The 21,434-nt window shown below is 38.3% G+C and overlaps 1 protein-coding gene and 1 long non-coding RNA gene across 2 annotated transcripts in view; one reads left to right on the top strand and one right to left on the bottom strand.

Moving 5' to 3' along the window:
- Window positions 1–21,434, bottom strand: part of FANK1 (fibronectin type III and ankyrin repeat domains 1) — a 149,465-nt gene that overhangs the window by 44,474 nt on the left and 83,557 nt on the right. The window lies entirely within an intron of this gene.
- On the top strand, window positions 2,682–3,557 carry LOC104650232 (uncharacterized). Its single transcript, XR_743906.1, has 3 exons — window positions 2,682–2,845; window positions 2,940–3,050; window positions 3,401–3,557. It is a non-coding gene; the product is annotated as an uncharacterized LOC104650232 (long non-coding RNA).

The following is a 21,434-nucleotide window of genomic DNA, read 5'->3' as shown; positions in this document are numbered from 1 at the left end:
ATAAAATACCTAGGAATACAACTAACAAAGGATGTAAAGGTCCTCTTCAAGGAGAACTATAAACCACTGATCAAGGAAATAAGAGAGGACAGAAACAAATGAAAAACATTCCATGCTCATAGTTAGGAAGAATCAATATCATGAAAATGGCCTTACTGCCCAAAGTAATTTACAGATTCAACACTATACCCATCAAGCTACCAATGACCTTCTTCACAGAACTGGAAAAAAAAACACCTTAAACTTCATAAGGAAACAAAAGAGAGCCTGCATAGCCAAGATAATCCTAAGCTAAAAGAACAAAGTTGGAGGCATCATGCTGCCCAACTTGAAACTATACTACAAGGCTACAGTAATAAAAACAGCACACTACTGGTACCAAAACAGAGATATTGATCAATGGAACAGAACAGAGGCCTCAGAGGCAACGCCACACATCTACAACCATCTGATCTTTGACAAACCAGACAAAAACAAGCAATGGGGAGAGGATTCCCTGTTTAATAAATGGTGTTGGGAAAACTAGGGGAGAAATAGCATTAGAAGAAATACCTAATGTAGATGACAGGTTGATGGGTGCAGCAAACCACCTTACCATGTATGTACCTATGCAACAATCCTGCAAGATCTGCACATGTACCCCAGAACCTAAAGTACAACAACAACAAAAAAAACAGAATATCCATTTTGTCAAAGGTAACAAGGGGTACAGTAGCATGTATACCAAGTTGTTTAGCATGCAATTGTTCTATGTTAGTTTTGTCTCCCCTGCTACACTTTAAAGTTTCTTATAGGTTGGGTTTATGTCTTACACTTCTTTGAAACTTCTCCCTATATCTCAATGCTTCTTGAGCCTCAAATATGTCACAGATTTACTGCATTGCTCATTTAAAAAGAAAGGATCTCGGATTTCCCTTGAGCCAATGTCCCAAGTAGCTGACCAGCCATGCTCTGAAGACCCAGGGGTCCTTCTACAGTGAAGCCCCACTGAGGAAGACAAGACTACCTTGGTCTTGCCCACCCCAGGCCAGTGGAGCATACCACCACTAATTTCCCTTACATGAAGATCAGAGATGCTCGGAGGTAGCCTGTAAGCTCATTTTCCCAACTTTATTTTCCAAATGTTTATAGAAGGCATGATGGAACTGCGTAAACCTAGGTTTGAATATGTTCTCTGAAAATACCACAAAGTGTTTTGTGATAATTAAGTTAAAAAGTGTTGGGAATAAGTGCTTTTCTTGCAATGTCACAGGGAAGAATCAGCATTCAGACAAAAGGTTTTTCAGCAAGGGTTTCTTTTACTTTCTGCAGAAAGGGTACTGCTCATCAGCAGTCTTGCCACAAGAGTGCACCAAACAAAGGAAGAGCAGGCATATTTACATCTAACGTGTTCAGCCCTATTGCTTTCCTGATTCCATTGGCTGGAACTGGACCTCACATTCTAGGCTGTATACCCTATAGGCAGAGGAGAACAACGGAAAAGAAAAAGTAGCTTACGGAATGCTGAGAGAAGCAAAAATACTTCTAAATAAGCAAAGAGGAAAAAGCTATGACCTAAGGCTTGCCCAGGCTTATCCAGGCATGTCAAGGCAGATATCAAAGTTCAAATGTAAGAACAAAATACACTGATTTCTTTATTTTAGCTAGCAGATATAACAAGGCCTTTGAATAGATTAACCTAGAGAAAGAGACTACTATCTATTCTTAACAGGCGAAGAGGAACTTTTATTTATTTCACTTTCTACAAAAAGTATCTAAATAAATGATGGCATGTTTCCTACAGTAAAATCCTATTCAACTAAAAGACATTAGCTGTATGAGTTTTGTATATACCTGCATCAACACATCAACTCAAAATGAATGGGTGGAAAACAAGGGTTGCAAAAGGACACACTACATGATTATAACACACACAACACTCCAGGTTATTTATGAATGCACAGATATGTAATACAAGTTAAAAAGCCAATGGAAGAACATACACCACCTCAGCAACATAAGGGAAGGAATAGGGGCATAACGGGCAGGAAGGTGGTCTTACTGGTATGTCTGTAAGATTTTACTTCTTCATGAAAAGACTTTAGGACATACGTGACAAAAAGTTAACATTTTAAACCAAATAGTATATTAAGTACATTATCATTTGAAATAATTTTGATATGTTTAAAATATTAGTTTTTGAAAAATAACTATAAAAATCAACAATCTACATTACTCTTATTGGCCTCTTGGTTTCTTAGAGAAACCAATTTCAGGGTTCTAGATGCTGAAGGATACATGTGGAAGAAGGAATTACTGAGCCAGACACTGACGTCTTACTGTGAGTCATCTCTGAATCCCAGCAGTTCTGGCTGGTGGATGTCATGATGACTCACATCTTCACGTCATTGTATCACGACATCATTGTTGAACAACTCGTTTTTTTCACAGCCCACTAAAACCAAAGACCAGGAATGGTAGACTGTTATGAATTACCCCCAAAATAACCAGAAGCCAACAGGTATTTCAATTCCAAAGACAACCACCTAGAATCCCACTAAGGAGCAGAAAAGGCAAGAAATTCTAAATTAATGTCAAATTTCAAAACAGCTTATCATGAAGTTATATGAGGAGTAAAAAGATAACACTCCCAGAGACCCAAGAGTTTCTTATGCCTTGCTCTTTACTGGTCATTGATATAGGTACGTAACGAGAGATCTCCATCCGTGAGCTTGACACCAGCCACAGATGGCCCACTGTCACCAGAGCCGGCCACGGGCCCACTTCCAGCTGCTGACTCAGGATGGAGCCAAAACCCTCACTGCTAGTCATCACCCCTCCAGATCCAGTACAGAGCCTAGAATAGGTGTGGTGCTCGGAAAACTGATTCATATTTCTGTGTGTGTGTTGGTTGGGGGTGGGTAGTGATCCAAATGTAATGGCAGCATGGTCTCTTCAAGGAAGCCTTAGGTGTGAGTGAAGCCTTACTGAATGCACACACGTCAGCAGTGGGCCAGCTGCTCTCACGTCACACAACTGTGCAATACATTGCTCGCACAGAGATGCCAATGGTTAGTGTAGGGTCCATTGATAGCGTTCCTGCATCTCCTTTACTTTCATACAAAACCCATCAAGATGCAAATCTTCACATAGGCAAGAGTTGCAAAAAGCGATTATTGCCAGATAGGAACTGGATGGTCAGGTTATTTTTAGGTTGCCAAAAATGGTGGATAAGACCCAATTTGTATTGCTTTGTTTCTTAGCCAACCTAGAGTAATTTAACAGGTGTATTCTAATTCTTACAATATTATACCCACTTTGTTTTCTCTTTGATAAAAATTCTGGTGTTTTCTGTCATAATCTGCTAATATACATATTTTAGGATATTGGTTTTAGGATTCTACAGTATGTACATTTACAGGTGACTAGCAAAGTGCAAACATTACTATGACAGTGGAGCAGAGGCCTGGGGCAGCCCTGAGCCTTGGTAAGACTGACAGAAGTGGCAGGTCACAGGCCCAGTTACTCAGAGGAGAACCGCAATACAGCAACACTTGCATGCCACTTAATTTGGGTCATGTGCTAGTGTAGATGCTTTATTTATTCATTTAATTTTCACCACATGCAACTTCACCAACTCTATATGCTGTAAGGATTTTTATTATCTCCCTTATAAACAAGCTGAGGCACAGAGAGCTTACATAACTTGCCCAAGGTCACACAGAAATACCTGGTAGAACCAGGATTAAAATGAAGATAATGTGGCTCAGGAGTCCCTTACTTTTAACCCTGTACCGTACTGCCGCTTAAGAATAGAGACATAAAATGTAGACCTGGGGTGAAAAATCTACTATTTATTAGTTCTTTCTCCGGATTTCCTTAAAACATTCCTTTAAATCAGGTCTAGCTTGTGAACTGGCTCGAACTCCAATGAAATTTTTAAATGATCAAGAAAATTTGGTCAGAAAAAGTGAGACAATGCAAACCAGGTAACTGAATAAAGTATAGGGACGCTAGGTCGGGCGCGGTGGCTCAAACCTGTAATCTCAGCACTTTGGGAGGCCAAGGCGGGTGGATCACGAGGTCGAGAGATCGAGACCATCCTGGTCAACAAGGTGAAACCCCGCCTCTACTAAAAATACAAAAAAATTAGCTGGGCATGGTGGCGCGTGCCTGTAGTCCCAGCTACTCAGGAGGCTGAGGCAGGAGAATTGCCTGAACCCAGGAGGCGGAGGTTGCAGTGAGCCGAGATCGCGCCATTGCACTCCAGCCTGGGTAACAAGAGCAAAACTCCGTCTCAAAAAAAAAAAAAAAAAAAAAAAAAAAGTATAGGGACGCTGTGTGCAAGAGGAAGAAGAGAAGGCAGCTGATTCCAGCACTGAGGTCAGGGAGGCTGCTGGCCTCCAGGAGCCCAGTCCCTGAAAGGAAAGAGGGTATGCAAAGCCCACAGCGACCAGAGTGGAGACCAGGAAGGCAGAGAGTTCAGCTGATACTTACCTGCAGACATTATGGCATGGGTAGGAAGCCAATCCAGCCCTGCATTAGGCTCAGCATGGAATGTGGAAGAGGCAGAGTCAGGTCAACAGAGGGGAAAGGCTACAGAATGTGGGCAAAACAATTAGCAAGACGGCTCATAGATAAATCTGAAAAGATTGTCTGTATATACCTAGGGCAGAAAGCACACGTCACATTGGAAAAGTACTCTGAATTTATGACTAACACATGAACAAGTTCCTCGGTCAATTGTATCATCCCCAAGTTTTATGATTCAGCTAAAATTGCAAGGAGAGGTAAGTATATCTATGACTACAGTCCTGGCTCACCTGACACCGGGACTTAACCTGCTGGCTGAGTAAAAAGTAACACATCTTTCCCAAGGTGACACAAATCTGCATTTTGATCCTTTCTGCTAATCCTTTCTGCTGTTTATTCATTTAACCAAGATGTTTATATCCCTCTGTATTTATCTACTATCAGTAGAAACACTCTTGAGAACTGTTTTTATAGACTCTACTCAGATTTTTTTTTCTCTTCTTTCTTTCTTTATTCCACTCAGGTTTTGTGAAACAGATACAATACATCCACAGATACGCTTTCATAGACACAATTTACATTCTACTTTTATATAAAAGTTTTAGAACTCTGTTTTTTGCTGGTCCTAAGTAAGTCTCAGATCTTTCAAAAGATACTTTTTTTTTTAAGTCTGATAACCAGCATCCAAATTTAACCATATAATTCCATGACAAAGTTAGACTTTAATTTTAACTTTTCTAAAGATTATTCACAAAAAGAAAAATGAGACCTTCCATTCCATTTTGGATGGTTCTTTTAAACAATGAGTAGGATCTATCATGACAAATATTTCTTAAAAGTTTCCCAAACAATGAAAAAGGAAGAAGAACAACAATGAAACGGTAAGAAGTACCTCAAAAGGACGATTATGAGAATTTATGGATGTGTTACATACCATAAAAGCTTTCTGTAAGAAAGTTCTTATGCAAATCTGACAAATAAAACAATTTTATGCCTCTGGTGCCATTTGTCAAGTCATAAATAGGAAGACAAAAAAATAGAGGGCTTCATACACTGTCACCACTCAGTCGCTATGGTTACACAGAGGCCGGCAGGAAACATGGCTCAAGTACATCAGACATCATCGTAAAAAGCCATCACTCACAAATTACAGGTTTGAATATAGAAAACTATAAAGTTTTCATAAAACACTGTATAATATTAGGCCTTAGCATCCTCCATTTTTTAAAAAAAGGATTGTAATAGTAAGAGAAATGCACCAGAAATGTGCCAACAGGAGACTCAAAAACCAAATTAGTAAAACAAAAATATATATATCAAGTTATTCAGTATCCTTATGATCAATAGTTGACCATATCTCAAAAGCTACAGAGAGAGCTGGTGATCATACAGTGTACTGGAATTTGGAATTAGCAGTTGTGATCAGTACTGTGAGAAGTGGGAAACGATAAAGAAGGAGAGCAAATATGAATATATTCATTATATAAATAACCAACACCTTAAAGCAGAATTGTAGTTTCCCTGCTCTTCCAAAACTCATCTGAAAATTTACTGAAGTCAAATTTCTCTGGCAAGGGGCATCTGCAGTCTAGCCTCTGCTGGCAAATGGCCCACAATGAAGATGACTGCACACCGAGGGGGACGCTATATGAGACGACTGGTGGCTGTCACCTCAGAGGAGTTTATTATGGCTTGATCACAGCAACCATTAATCAAAAATATGTTCTAGGCTGGGTGCAGTGGCTGACCAACACCTGTAATCCCAACACTTTTGGAGGCCAAGGTGGCAGGATCACTTGAGGCCAGGAGTTCGAGACGAGCCTAGGCAACATAGAGAGGCCCCATAATCACACCGCTGCACTCCAGCCTGAGTGACAGAACAAGACCCTGTCTCAAAAAGGGGGAAAAAAAAGGAGAAATTAAAATAACGGTAACATACCATTTTACCTATAAAATTAGATGAAAAACACGTCATGGTAATAATATTCAGCGTTAAGACTGATAAAACTGTTTGAGGATTGCACTGTATATTAAACAATTCTTAAAAAAAAAAACAATTTGGCTGTATTCAAAAATGATTATAAAGATCTCCTACTTGGTGGTCTTGCTTATAGAAACACATCCAAAAAAATATATTCAGAAATTTAAAAAAAATGTAAAAGCTAAAATGTTTTTGTACTATATGTGATTTCATCTTTATTATTAAAAAAAGTTTCTGTCTGGGTGTGGTGGCACATGCCTGCAGCCCCAGCTACTTGGGAAGCTCAAGTGAGAGAATCAACTGAGCCTAGGAGGTCGAGGCTGCAGTGAGCTGTGATTATACCACTGCATTCCAGCCTGGGCTATAGAAAGATACCCTGTCTCAAAAAAAAAAAAAAAAAAAAAAAAAAAAAAAAAAAAGAAATGTAAACATAAAAAGTAGAATAAATAGTTTGGCAAATCCTCTTGTATCTGTCACCAAGCTTCAATTATCAGCAGGATTGTGGCCAATCCTGTTTTACCAAAGAGTCCACCCACCATCCCTGCCCAAACGTAGGTTAATAGCTACGTTTTGATAAGACTTTACTTTGTATCAGTGTTCTAAACTCTTTATTGTTAATCTTCACAACAACCTTATAAAGTACTAGAACTTTCCTCCACATTTTACACGTAAGACTAGATACTCAGAGGTCCCATAATTTGCCAGGGAGGTCACACAATAAGCAGCAGAGTCAGGATTTGAACCCAGGGACCCCAGCTCCAGTGGCATGGTCTTAACTTTCTATGTGTTATCTACTACTGCCCTGTTTAACTACATACGCATAGACATAAATCACAACATACAATAAAAACCAGAGAGAAACACTTTACTTTTTATTGCTGTCCATAATGTTAATCTAAATGTCCGAGAATATGGGCTTTGTTAGATGCACTTTGGTACATTTTTTAGATATAAGAATATTTAGTCACTAAAGGCATGGAAGATGATATACTAATGTAAGCATGTTTAATATGCTAAGGAAAGAATATGAACTTACACTGATGCTATGATTATAATGGCATAAAATATACAGATGCATACAGACAAAACAACTGAAAGAATTTAGAAAAACAAAAGACAAAATAGTAATGTTATGCCTGATTTTTAAATATATTTTAAGCTGCTATAGTACTGAATAAGGGGGAAAAACCAAAATGTAATTGAGTATTTTTACTTATTCTCAATGGAAAAAAGATTCAGTTAAGACAAACTACTGGCCTAGACTCTTCCTTGCTGAGCTCATGCATATATGATGGCAACACATCAGATAAAAATAAACCAAGAATAAGTCAATGTGGATGCTTCAAAGCATGAGACATTTCAATTACACTCTGGCTCAATTTATTGACCATTTCGGTGTCAAGCAAATATCCTTCATTACGTTTATTTCCAAGGAACAGGTTTACTCACACCCATTCATCGTGCACAATTGTGGGACACCTCCCCTGTGTCCTGAGGGCATAGGTGTAACCAAGACGACCAAGAGGGAACGGCTAAATGAGGAGTGGGGAACATTAGACGCCACACAAATACAAACCAGGGGCATAGAGAGGCAGGTGCAGAGGGAGCCTACAGGAAGCAGTGTTCAAATGCATATAGTTTACATACATTCTAATCTGGGAATGAGGTGCCTGCAGTGAGGTCTCAGGATCAGGTGGGCAAGTCTGCCAGAGCCTGCAGGCAAAGAATACATCTAATGAAAACATTTCCATAGACTTACATTGTTTCCTTATATTTTTATCCCCAAACATTCCTTATCCTTTAAAAGAAAGTAATGTAAGTACAAACTCCCCGAAAGTTGTTTTCCTCTACTTTGTTAGTAAGTTATTCAAGGGCAAAAATCAGTTCAAACCACAAAAACCAAACAGCAAAAACAACAAAAGACAAAACTCCCTAGAGTAGTAATCAGGAACATTGCTTCCTCTCCTGGCTCTACCATGGCTATTCCTCAACAGAAAAAGCAGGGGATAAATAAGGATACCTGTCCTGCCTCCCTCTCAGATTTACTGCAAAGAAAAAAATAATGGGACAAAATATAGCTGTGATTTGAAATGAATAAATGACTTCACAAACCTAAGGTAGTGGTAATGCCTTTGAAAGTCACAAGGCTCACCTATTTCACACTTTCAGCTACGTGAAAACCCTGTTGGAGTTCTATATGGGTAACAGTAGACAAAGAAGGAAATGTACTTCCAAGATATTTCCTTTACTTAATTACAACTTCAGTTTACTGCAGTCTTGCTCTAAGAAAGAAATCATACAGGACACTTGATCAACAATGAATTGATGAGGTGTTCTCAATTTACAGATAAGGATAAAGGAGGAGCCAAGGCTCAAAGAGGTACAGTAGCTTGTTCAAAGCTACGGAACTGATAAGTGGGGGGCAGGGATTTCAACCCAGATCTCTAACTCCAAAATCTGTGCTCTTTCCCCCACTGGCTGTGCCTGGTATGGAGCTCCTGAGATTTTCTATGGAAATTCACAATGAGTCTGTAAAATGACAAAGTCTTTCACAATCAGATAGGAAAAGTCAAATTGCTATATATATTCTTTAGACACAGTATGTCACTGAAGGCTAAAATATATTCATAGTGAGAAGTGGTGGGATATTTTAATAATAGCAAAGTGTTCAAATGCACATGATCAGCTTGTATTCACTCTTAAGCAAAATGTGCTCCTGAAGAATGTGACCAAGCAATTCAGCAGAAGAGGAGTGCCAGTGAAACCTACTCAACCTCACTGATAATCAAAACGATGCAATTACACTGACATTTCACATTCATCAAGTTTATTAAATCTAAAATCTGCCAGTAGCAGTGAAGAGGAAGAGTGGGTCTATCTCAAACTGCTGGTAGAGTATAAATTGGGCAATCTCTTTGGAAAACAAGCTGGCACAGCTAAGTTCAGGACATGCATTCTCTGTCATCCAGCAATTCCACTCCTAGGTATGGTCCCTTACATGTGCAAGAATGTTCATGGCAACTTTATATTTAAAAGAAATGGAAAACTACTGAAATGGCCAGCCTGATTGGATAAATTATGAATAATCAAACATTAGCATACTATATAGCAGTTAAGAGTGAAGTTAAAATTAATGGGGCTAAATATATCCACGTGGATAAATCAACGGGAAGGCTGAATCACAAGAGAAAGTTGTAAAATATTATGTAGAGAATGATACAATATAGGACAGGTGCAGTGGTTCACACCTGTGATTCCAGCAATTTGGGAGGCCTAAATGAGTGGATCACTTGAGGTCAAGAGTTTCAGAGCAGCGTGGCCAACACAGTGAAAACCCCATCTGCACTAAAAATTAAAAAATCAGCTAGGCATGGTGGCTCGCACCTGTGGTTCAAGTTACTCAGGAGGCTAAGGCAGGAGACTCACTTGAGCAAAGGTTGCAGTGAGCAGAGATTGCACCAGTGAACTCCAACCTGGGTGACAGAGCAAGACTCCACCTCAAAAAAAAAAAAAAGAGAGAGAGAGAGAAAGTGAGAGAATGATACAATCTATACATAATATTTGATTAAAACAAACTATCACAGACAGAGGAAGAGAAAAATAGAATGAAAAAAGTAATTTTGCAGGCAATGTTTTGTTTATTAAGCTAGATGGTGGCATGTAAGTATTTTACATATTTTATGTCTGAACTATTTAATAAAAGAATGAACTACTGCACACAGGGATATATTTCTATCCTTATTTTTGTATTACCCTTCTCCCAACTAAACATGTATCCAGGTAAGCTGCACTGCAAAATTATCTTAAAATGTTATATAAAGGTGGTTCAGCTTCAAAATCAGAAATTCTGAGAGCTATGCGTCTTTAGTATTTTCTATATTCCAGTATAGTTTCAACGCGACTATAGTTTCCCCTCGGGATTGGTTCAAGACCCCCAAGGAGACTAAAATTCAAGGATGCTCAGGTTCCTTATATAAAATGGCATAGTATTTGCATATGATCTATACACATCTTCCCACATACCTTACAGCATCTCTAGATTACTTTTATAATACACAATATGTAAATGCTACGTAAGTAGTTTTTATTCTGTATTTTTGTGTTTTTCTTTGTTATTGTATTGTTATTTTTGAGAGTTTCTTTCCCACAAATATTTTTAACCTATGGTTGATTAAATGTGCAGAGCAGAACCCACAGACACAGAGGGTCAGTCGCAGAGACAAAGCTCTCGGAGGAGAGTGAGCTGAGGTTATTCAGCCTCCACCCTCGTGCTAGCAATAGTTGTTTGATCTTAGCTGATCGGATATTATTTAAATATCCATAAGATTCTGTTTTATCACATCTTAAAATATGACAGATAAGTAGTGTCTTAACACACAATATGTAGCACATTTTATTCTATGGCCTTTGGTGCATAACCACATTTACACTGCATATAATTTACAAGTGTAAAAATTAGATACGAACTTCCAATATGCAAACAGAGGTTTCCAACATTTCTGTCATGTGAGTTCCCATCGTCACATGAACTCACCTCCTAGTTCGTGTGCGTCACCCGTAGGATGTGACGCTTTCAAATCAGGTTTGTCATGCTGCCCTCCGTGGAGCCCAATAAAAGCTCTTGATCCAGCTAGTTACAGAAATCAATTAGATTCTTATGAGCCTCTCTTCACACAACTAAAACGGAATGACACATACTGACATAAAAATCTCTGAAATCCTATTTTTCTTTTAGCACATAAGGTTTATTAAAGGGTGATTATGACTACATCAGTGATCATTCCTAAATTGCTCTCTACTGCTATTTTCCTTCTCCTGGCCTGCCAATATCCCTTTTTATATTCATTCTCTGTTTCTTTGTTCACAATATTTTTTTAAGTGTTACTATGTGGTAGACCTATTGAAAACAGGGAGGACAAGATACTTTCTGCCCTAATTGAGTCTGAAGTCTTGCAGGAGAAACAAACATTAAACAAAGACACTACCCACACACACACCCCTAAAAAAGTTACCACAATTGTGATGATTGCTCTAAAGAAAAATAACTGAGGTGCTGACGGACATCCGAGCTCATATCTCAAGAAAACAGCCCAGAGAAGGCAATGAAGAACATAATAGCAAGAAAAAGGATTCCTTCTTCCACTTAAGTCACCAGTGATGTGTGCTGCAAACTTGCCCCATGCAAATCCAAACCTGAAAATGAATCCAATCATCTTAATATCAGTACAGTAGTCCAACTAATGTTAAGCCCTCTAGAGAAAAACCTAATCCTTATGATTCACATACCTGATAAACAACCCCTTAAGGGTTGTAATTTTTAAGGAAAATGTAATTTTCTGTTTATACATCAATTCATAGCATCTGTCACACATTGTTGCTCTTCAAACCGGGTTTCTTTATAGTCTACAACTGTATTAGCCCATTCTCATGCTATAATGACATACCCAAAACTAGGTAATTTATAAAGGAAAGAGATTTCATTGACTCACAGTTTCACATGGCTGGGGAGGCCTCAGGAAACTTACAATCATGGCAGAGGGGAAGCAAACAATTCCTTCTTCACATGGTGGCAGGAAGGAGAAGTGCTGAGTAAAGGGGAGAGAAGCCCCTTATAAAACCATCGTTAGAACTCACTATCACAAGAACAGCATGAGAAAACCCCTCCCAAGATTCAATTACCTCCCACTGGGTCCTTCCCATGACACGTGGGGATTATGGGATTACAAGTAAAGATGAGATTTGAGTGGGGACATAGAGCCAAACCATGTCAACAACCGTGTCCCTGCTTCTCTAACAACTTTCTACAATGGTTTACAATAACAATAGTAAACAGAAGGGTTGGAGGAGCTTACCATATAAAGACAAATTTTGTGCCCTAAATCTCCCCAAATATACTCATTCTAAATAGGTTACCAGGGTATACACAGAAAAATGAATTGTATTTGTGTAACCTGTATGAAAATAGCCAGGATCATAAATCAGATACTAACTATAGATAATGGCCATTCTTCTTTGTATTTACCAGAATAACATCCTATATAACAAATCCCCTGCTTCCGCTATGGGACTGTTTTCATATTCATCTGTTTCTTGGCTCCAAGTATGTTTTAATAGCCAAGATTCATGTACAGACTCCTACTGCAAACAGTAATTAAACCTATTCTGCAAATAAAATGCAAAGGCAGCTACCATATCATAGTTGTCCTTCCAAAAATTCTTCTCCTATAGAAAAAAACGTTGGAAAATAGATGTACTTCCCTTTCTCTGCACTAGATACAAATGTACACTTTTAATCTCAACTTGAATATAAATAAATCTCTTTAATCTTCCCATTGGGTATTGCTTCCCTCTTCTTCCTTTTCCAACCTCCTGCCTCAAGCTCCCATTCTCTTAACAATTAACACCCCCTTCAACTCTTTCATTAAACTTCCTAAAAATGTTTAGGGGACTTCCACATGAAATTATCTTTAAGCCACCAATTTTTGTTCTGATTCACCCTGTCTTATAGTATGTACATATGTATATCCCTCTCAAAATTCAAATTACAAAATAATTTTGTAATTATTTTGTATAAGACACACATCCCAGTGTGTGTCTTACTATAGTTATTTTGTGTAAGACACACATCCCAGTGTCTCTCTTACTATAGTATGTAAATATGAATATCCCTCTCAAAACTCAAATTACAAAATTATTTTCCACCTCCCAGGTTCAAAATAATTTTGTAATTTGAATTTTGAGAGGGATATACATATTTACATACTATAGTAAGAGACACACTGGGATGTGCGAGGCATTTAGGCATAACCTTGATGAATGAGGAATGTAATAAATGCCATGCAGTCATATGGGTTCCAGAATGCATGCTTTGTTGTCTCAAAACAGAAGCAAAAATAAATATTCAGATATTGGAAACTTTTATTTTTGAGACAGAGTCTCACTCTGTCACCCAGGCTGCAGTACAGTGACATGATCTTGGCTCACTGCAATCTCTGCCTCCCATGTTCAAGCGATTCTCCTGCCTCAGCCTCCCAAGTATCTGGGATTACAGGTGCACACCACCACACCCAGCTAATTTTTGTATTTCTAGTAGAGATGGTGTTTCACCATGTTGGCCAGACTGGTCTTGAACTCCTGAACTCAGGTGATCCACCCACCTCAGGCCTCCCAAAGTGCTGCGATTACAGGCATGAACCACCATGCCTGGCCTGGAAACTTTTTAAAATATTTATTGATATATCTTTTTCTTTTCTTTCTTAAGCCTATTTTCTCCCAAAATGGCATTGTTCTTTTCTTATATAAAAGCAACACCTATTGTTTAAAAATACATATATCAAGCAATTCAGAAACACTGAAGCAGAAAATAAAAGTTCTCTTGTATTCACACCCCCCGACCACCCAGAGATCACCACCCAGATACGACCACTAGCAATAGCTCAGTGAAATTCTTTCAAAGATTTACTTAGCATGGATACATAAAGTTTTACAAAAAGCCATCATATTCAAGGTACTGTTTTGCAGCTTACGTGTGTGTGACACAAAGGAAGACTCTATGTGAGAGTAAGAGCGAGAGAGCGAGAGCGAGCGTGAGAGAGAAAGAGAGCAAGAGAGCATGCACGCAAGAGAGAGAGCGCGAGCAAGACAGAGCAAGACTGTCTCCCAGACTGAAGTACAGTGGCATGATCATGGCTCATGGCGACCTCCGTCTCCCAGGTTCAAGCAATTATCGTTCCTAAGCCTCCCAAGTACCGGGTACATGGCGCCAGGCTAATTTTGGTATTTTTAGTAGAAACAGCGTTTCACCATGTTGGCCAGGCTGGTCTCCAACTCCTGACCTCAAGAGATCTGACCTGCCCACCTTGGCCTCCCACAGTGCTGGGAGTATAAACAGGAGCCACTGCATCCAGCCCAAGCTTACCTTTTTAAATTAAGGAGCTACTGCTAGGTATTTTTGCATGTTCGTACATGGGATTTTAACTCAGCTTTTAAAAACAAGGGTACTGTCTGTATAAAATAATTTTTACAGAGAAGACTTCAATTAAAAGTGTGCATCACTTTACATAGTGATAAAAATATTTTTAGATATGTTATGGCAAATTCCTAGAAGTAGAATTGTTGAGTTTTTGATGTGTATAGGTCTAATTTTGATACATATTGCCAAAATACCCTTTAAGGAGCACATGTCAATGTACCAACTGTATGTAATTTCAAGTGAAAGACCCCCGAAAATTATCCATCTCCTGCTACCAGCTGTAAGGTCTAAAGACACATTAACACATGTAAACAAGAAGACCCAGTCAAGAATGATCATGGTAGCATTAGCACTGTAGTGACAAAAAATTGGAACTAGCCTTTTCAGCAGACGAATGGATAAACAAATTGGGGTATGTATATATCACAAGATACTATCCATTTTCTGATCCTCTGTTAGATAAGTTAGAGTATCTGTTATTTACAATCTACCTAGAACTATTATGCTTTACTTCAGATCCTATTCAATACGTTATCTTATAAAATATGTAAAATAATCTGCTGTCTATAAATATATACAGATGTAGGGTAAGTATAAAAACAAATGTATTCAGTAAATACTGAGCAAAATACACAGAATGTTAGAAATAATTCTTTACAATCATGGACAAGAAAGATCTTTTATGTAGGACAGAAAAAACATTAACTACAAAAGAAAATAATTTGATAAATTGAGTTTCAATAAATTAAAAACTTCTGATCTTTGAAAATCATCAAGAAAATTAAAAGGCAATTCACAGAGTGGGAAAAAATATTGATGACACCTATGTCTAAGAAAAGACTTATGTCCCGAATATATTAAAAATGCTTACAACTCACTAATAGGAAGATATACAACCCAATTTTTAAATAAGCAGAAAATCTGAAATAACCTTCTACAAAAAAATTGACAAACGGCCAATAAGGATACAGTAAGATGACCAGTCATCAGGGAAATGCTAGTAAAAACAGCAACAAAATGCCAAAAATGCACGAAATTCAAAAGGACTGAAAATACCAAATGTTGGTGAAGATGTAGAACTACTGGACCTCTCATCCACTGTGGGTGGAAAGCTGACATTGCATAACCACTTTAGATAACTGGCAATTTCTAATAAAGTTAAATACAGACCTGCCCTATGAACCAGCAATTCCATTCCTAGGTATTTGCCCAAAAGGAATGAAGCATGTCCACACAAAGACTTGTAACACAAATGTTCAGAGTAGCTTTATTCATAATCACCAAAACCTAAAAACATACCAAATGCCAATCAGCAGATAAATGGATAGTGTTATATCCACAGAACAAAATACTACCCTGCAATAAAAATGAACTGTTGGTACAGGCGATAACAGATAAATCTCAAAAAAACATTATGGAAAGCAAGTGAAGGATTCTGAGGCAAGGAGCAACATGATCAGATTTAGGTTTTAACAGGATCCTTCTGGCTACCATATTGAAAATAGACCAAAGTGAGGTACAGGCAGGAGCAGGGAGATCAGATAGGAGGCAACTCAGTAATCCAGGTGCAAATATGATGAAGGTGGTACCAGGGAGGGAGCATGACAGGTCACGAAAAGTGATCAGATTCAGTCATCAAAAACTGTCCTACTCTGAAGGACTCCCCATACTACAACAATTCAACTTGGGCCGGGATGCATCCTTTGAGGCATTTCTCATAAAACATAAAAGAACCATCCAGGGACATCCCACCCTTTCATCCCACAATTTCTTGCCACCAAATTAAAACTTTAAAATATGAGCAGAACTCAAATTGGTCAGAAAACAGAAAGAACAGAAACCAGTGTCTCCATGTTCCAAAACCACTACAGCAGCACCCAGAAGACAGGAGCCAAGGAATCCAGAGAGGGAGAGGACCCAGACCAGAGAAGCAGGCAATGAGAGCAGTGGAGAAGCAGAGCAGGCCTGAGCTGCACACAGATGGAGGAATAAGATTACCATGAGGCCAGATGAACATAGCAGCCATGTGGTGGGGATACTCAACTTGGAAAGCAGCAAGAAATCAAAGCTGAACCTGAGACTCTTGCTCAGAACAAAAGTCTCCACTGGATCCAATATGATCATGGTTGGATAAGCCCTTTGGCTACCTCCAGAGGCAAATGCAAATGCTCTCTAAAGGAAGGACTCGCCAAGTTAGCCACTCAGTTTAAAATCAAAGATTAAACACAAAGGGAGGCAGGCAAACTACACTCAGAGGTGTATACCCTCCAAGAAACAAAGAGGCTGCAGCGTCAGATTCAGAATATCCGAGAGCTATGTACAAAACTTTCAAGAAACAGAAGATTCTATTACAAATTGAATATTAAACAAAGAGCTAGGAATTAGCAGAAATATTTGAGAAAAAAGGCAAATGGAAATTCCTAAAATAAAAAACTGTTGAAATAAAGTAGGTGGGCTAAATGCAAATAAGGCAAAGATAAAAAGATAATTACATATCTGAATAACTGATCCAATTTACCCAAAACAAATATGGAAAACACAAATAGACATTTTTTAAAAATCAGAATATCTTACATATATTTAATCAGAGAACCAGAAAGGAATAATAAAAGGAACAGAAGAGAGGAAATATTTAAAGAAAAATATATCATAACTAATTAAAAATATGAATATGAATTCAAATTCCAGGAAGCAAAACATATCAAGATAAAAAGAAAAACAGGACTAGACATATAAAAATGAAACAGTAGAACATTAAAGGCAATAATATGATCCCCCAAATGAGAGCATACACACGTCATCTACAAAGGAATGTCAGACTGACAGCAGAATTCTCAATGATCACAATGCAGACCAGAAAGTAGTCCAGTAAGATCTACAGAGAGAAGAGAAAAGGAGCTATTCAGACAACTATATATCAACTAAAATTCCCTCTGGGAACAATAATAAAATAAATGCATTCACCAATTTTTAAAAATGAAGGCATTTTGCAAGTATTTGCAAAACATACCCGATAAAAGACTTGTATCCAAAATATACAAAGCATTCTTAAAACCCAGCAATAAGAAAAAAGTCCCATTAAGAAATTAAGATCTGGGCCAGGCTCGGTGACTCACGCCTATAATCCCAGCACTTTGGGAGGTTGAGGTGGGCGCGGATCACAATGTCAGGAGATTGAGACCATCCTGGCCAACATGTTAAAACTCCATCTCTACAAAAATTAGCTGAGTGTAGTGGTGCACGTCTGTAATCCCAGCTACTTGGGAGGCTGAGGCAGGAGAATCGTTGGAACCCAGGAGGCAGAGGTTGCAGTGAGCCAAGATCGCACCACTGCACACTCCAGCCTGGCAACAGAGCAAGACTCCATCAAAAAAGAAAAAGAAAGAGAAATTAAGATCTGAATGAACACTTTACCAAAGATGTACAGATGGCAAATAAGCATACTAAAAGATTCTCATCATCAAATATCATTAGGGAATTGCAAATTAAAACATGAGGTCACTATACACATATTAGAACAGCTGTCATTCAAAAGCCTACCACCACCAAGGTCTAGCAAAAGTGCAGAGCAACAGGAACTCTCATGCACTGCTGTTGGGACTGCAAAATGGTACAGCCACTTTGGAAGTCTCTTACAAAGTTAAACATTGTCTTATTATAAGATTCAACTATCATGCACTCCAGTAATTGCCCAATTTATTTTAAAACTTGGACATGAATGTTTACAACGCCTTTATTTATAAATGCCAAACACTAGAAGCAATAGGTCCCTAGGTAAGTGAATGGAGAAACTGATATTTTTACAATGAAATATTTGTTATTCAATGATAAAAATAAATGAGCTGTCCAGCCATGGAAAGTCCTGGAGGAAACTTAAATGCATATTTCTAAGTGAAAGAAGCTAGTCTGAAAAGGTACATCTGCATTATCCCAACTATATGCCACTTTGGAATAGGTAAAACTATGGCAACAGTAAAAAAATCAGTGATTATCAGAAGCTGAAGAAGAGGGGAAAAGGGTTGAATAGAGTTACAGATGGAGGATTTTATTCAGGCCGTAAAACTATTCTTTTTTTCTTGAGATGGAGTCTCGTTCTGTTGCCTAGGCTAGAGTGCAATGGCATGATCTCAGCTCATTGCAACCTCTGCCTCCCACATTCAAGCCATTCTCCTGCCTCAGCCTCCCAAGTAACTGGAATTACAGTATCTCATCGCCACACCCAGCTAATTTTTGTATTTTTAGTAGAGATGGGGTTTCACCATGTTGATCAGTCTGGTTTTGAACTCCTGACCTTGTGATCTACCTGCCTCAGCCTCCCAAAGTGCTGGGATTACAGGTGTGAGCCCCTGCACCTAGCCATTATTCTTTATGATACTGGAATGGTGGCTATATGGCATTGTATTTGTGAAAGTCTATAGAACTTCACAGTACAAATAATGAAGTTTGGTCTTGCAAACTTTAGATGAGCATTTAGGAAGCTGGGGAATTCCAGGTTAGAATGCAGATGATGACAACATGTTGATAATACAAGAAATATCAAGATACAGGTATCTAACAAAATTGTGTACAATTTAGCTGTATTACATATGGATGAAACAACCTTATTGAAAGGGTGAGGGGAAAGGGTTTTGTCCTAAGTAACTCTGGCAATGAATGCAGTTTCTGAGACTAAAAGCAAAGGAAACTGAACATAAGCACTGTACTCTAGTTGATAACATATGTCTTACAGAGATACAGCTTAACAATTCTAAAATTGCTGTGCATGTATACAGGAAATGAACAACTAAGTAAATTAATGGCAGATGACGAAGACCAGATTTCTCTGTTGGAACAGGAGTTTACATATAAGCAAGGGAAGAAGGCTAGAATGATCCCTGTGGTAATAAATTACAGTTAGAGACATCAGTTGAACTTTTAGTTTAGCTCACATAAGCAATTATTTACAGGTATATGTATAAACAGGTAAGTAATATTAATACATTTCCCAGGACTCCTTTGAGAAATAGCCGCTTCCAGACTGGAGGCAGGAAATTATACAAAATGAGTCTAGAGCATCTTAAGGTGCCAAAATGTAAGTTAATTAAAAAAAATAAAATAAAAAAGGCCATCCCACTATATAAGGGGTATGCCAAAGAGACACAGGAGAAACTGAGAAAACTTCCAATGACCAAAACTGGAACATGTGAATAACAAATTAAACAGCATTGGATATAACTGAAGGTATAAAAAATATTCCTCAGTCCATATTGATATAAATAAATGAGTGAATAAACACAGGAGAAGAGGCAAAACTATGTAAATAACTCATATAGATAATCTGTCCTCAAGGAACTGCAACATAACTCCTCACTCCCTAAGCGTGGTCGCATATAGAGACTTCCAAAAAGTATACTATGGAAAGAAAGAGGAAAGTGCCACTTTGCAATGGAGAAAACTGACAAACACGACCTCAGCCAGATGATTAAAAAATCAACAGCAGTCCTAGGCATGGTGGTTCATGCCTGTAAACCCAGCACTTTGGGAGGCCAAGGTGGGTGGATCACCTGACATCAGGAGTTTGAAACCAGCCTGGCCAATATGGTCTCAATCTCCTGACTTTGTAAAAATATAAAAATTAGCCAGTGTGGTGGTGGGTGCCTGTAGTCCCAGCTACTCAGGAGGCGGAGGCAAGAAAATCACTTGAAACCGGGAGGTGGAGTTTGCAGTGAGCCGAGAGTGTACCATTGCACTCCAGCCTGGGCAACAGAGAGAGACTATGTTTCAAAGAAAAAAAAAATCAACAGAAGTTATGTGGATAGTATATATTGTTAATTTGAGGTAATGAAAATCATTACCTCTGTGATTTTCCTCCCCCCAAAAAATCTATAAAATCCATCCATGAGAAAAAAACTGAAAATTTCCAATTGAAGGACATTTGCAAAATACCTCAGCAGCACTTCTCAAACTTGTGAAGGTTAACAAAAACAAGAAGAGTCTGAGAAACTGACAGCCAAGTGGAACTTCAAGAGACATGACAACTAGATATGTGGTATTCCAGATGAGATCATGAAAGAGAAAAAAGGCATTAGGTAAAAACTAAGAAAATCAGAATAATTATGGACTTTGGCCAATAATAATGTATTAACATTGATTTGTTATTTGTAAGAAATGTCCTATATTCATGTAAAATGTTAATAGGGAAAAATTGGTGCAGGTTATGTGGGCACTCTAAGACATACATCTGTACTTTATAAATCTAAAAATGTTATAAAAAATAAGCTTAAAAAATCACCAATAGGCAAGGGAATAAAATATGACCAATAACAGAAAGAAAAAAATCAAGAGAAATAAACCCAGAAATGACATCTATGATAGAACTAGTTAACAAATACATTATCCTACTATAAGTATGCTGTCTTTAATGAGATAAACATGAGCATAAGAAAATAGTTTTAAGCTGGGCGCGGTGGCTCAAGCCTGTAATCCCAGCACTTTGGGAGGCCGAGGCAGGTGGATCACGAGGTCGAGAGATCGAGACCATCCTGGTCAACATGGTGAAACCCCGTCTCTACTAAAAATACAAAAAATTAGCTGGGCGTGGTGGCGCGTGCCTGTAATCCCACCTACTTAGGAGGCTGAGGCAGGAGAATTGCCTGAGCCCAGGAGGCGGAGGTTGCGGTGAGCCGAGATCGTGCCATTGCACTCCAGCCTGGGTAACAAGAGCGAAAACTCCGTCTCAAAAAAAAAAATAGTTTTAAAATACTTAGAACTATTAGAAATTTTTAAAAACATGCATAATTGAAAAATTAAATTAACAGGTTATACGTTATACTTGGCAGAAAAACATATCAATAAATGAAAAGTAATAGCAACTTTTAAAACTGGCAAAACAAAGGACACAGCAAAAATGACTGAGAATAAATTAAGAGCACCAGTGACCTAAAGGACAACATCAAGCAGTCTAACATACGTGTAATCGTAGTCCAAGGA

This window comes from Saimiri boliviensis, chromosome 12 (assembly GCF_048565385.1).
Source record: "Saimiri boliviensis isolate mSaiBol1 chromosome 12, mSaiBol1.pri, whole genome shotgun sequence".
In the NCBI taxonomy this organism is placed as follows: domain Eukaryota; kingdom Metazoa; phylum Chordata; class Mammalia; order Primates; family Cebidae; genus Saimiri; species Saimiri boliviensis.
This window is presented reverse-complemented; position numbering and strand designations above follow the sequence as displayed.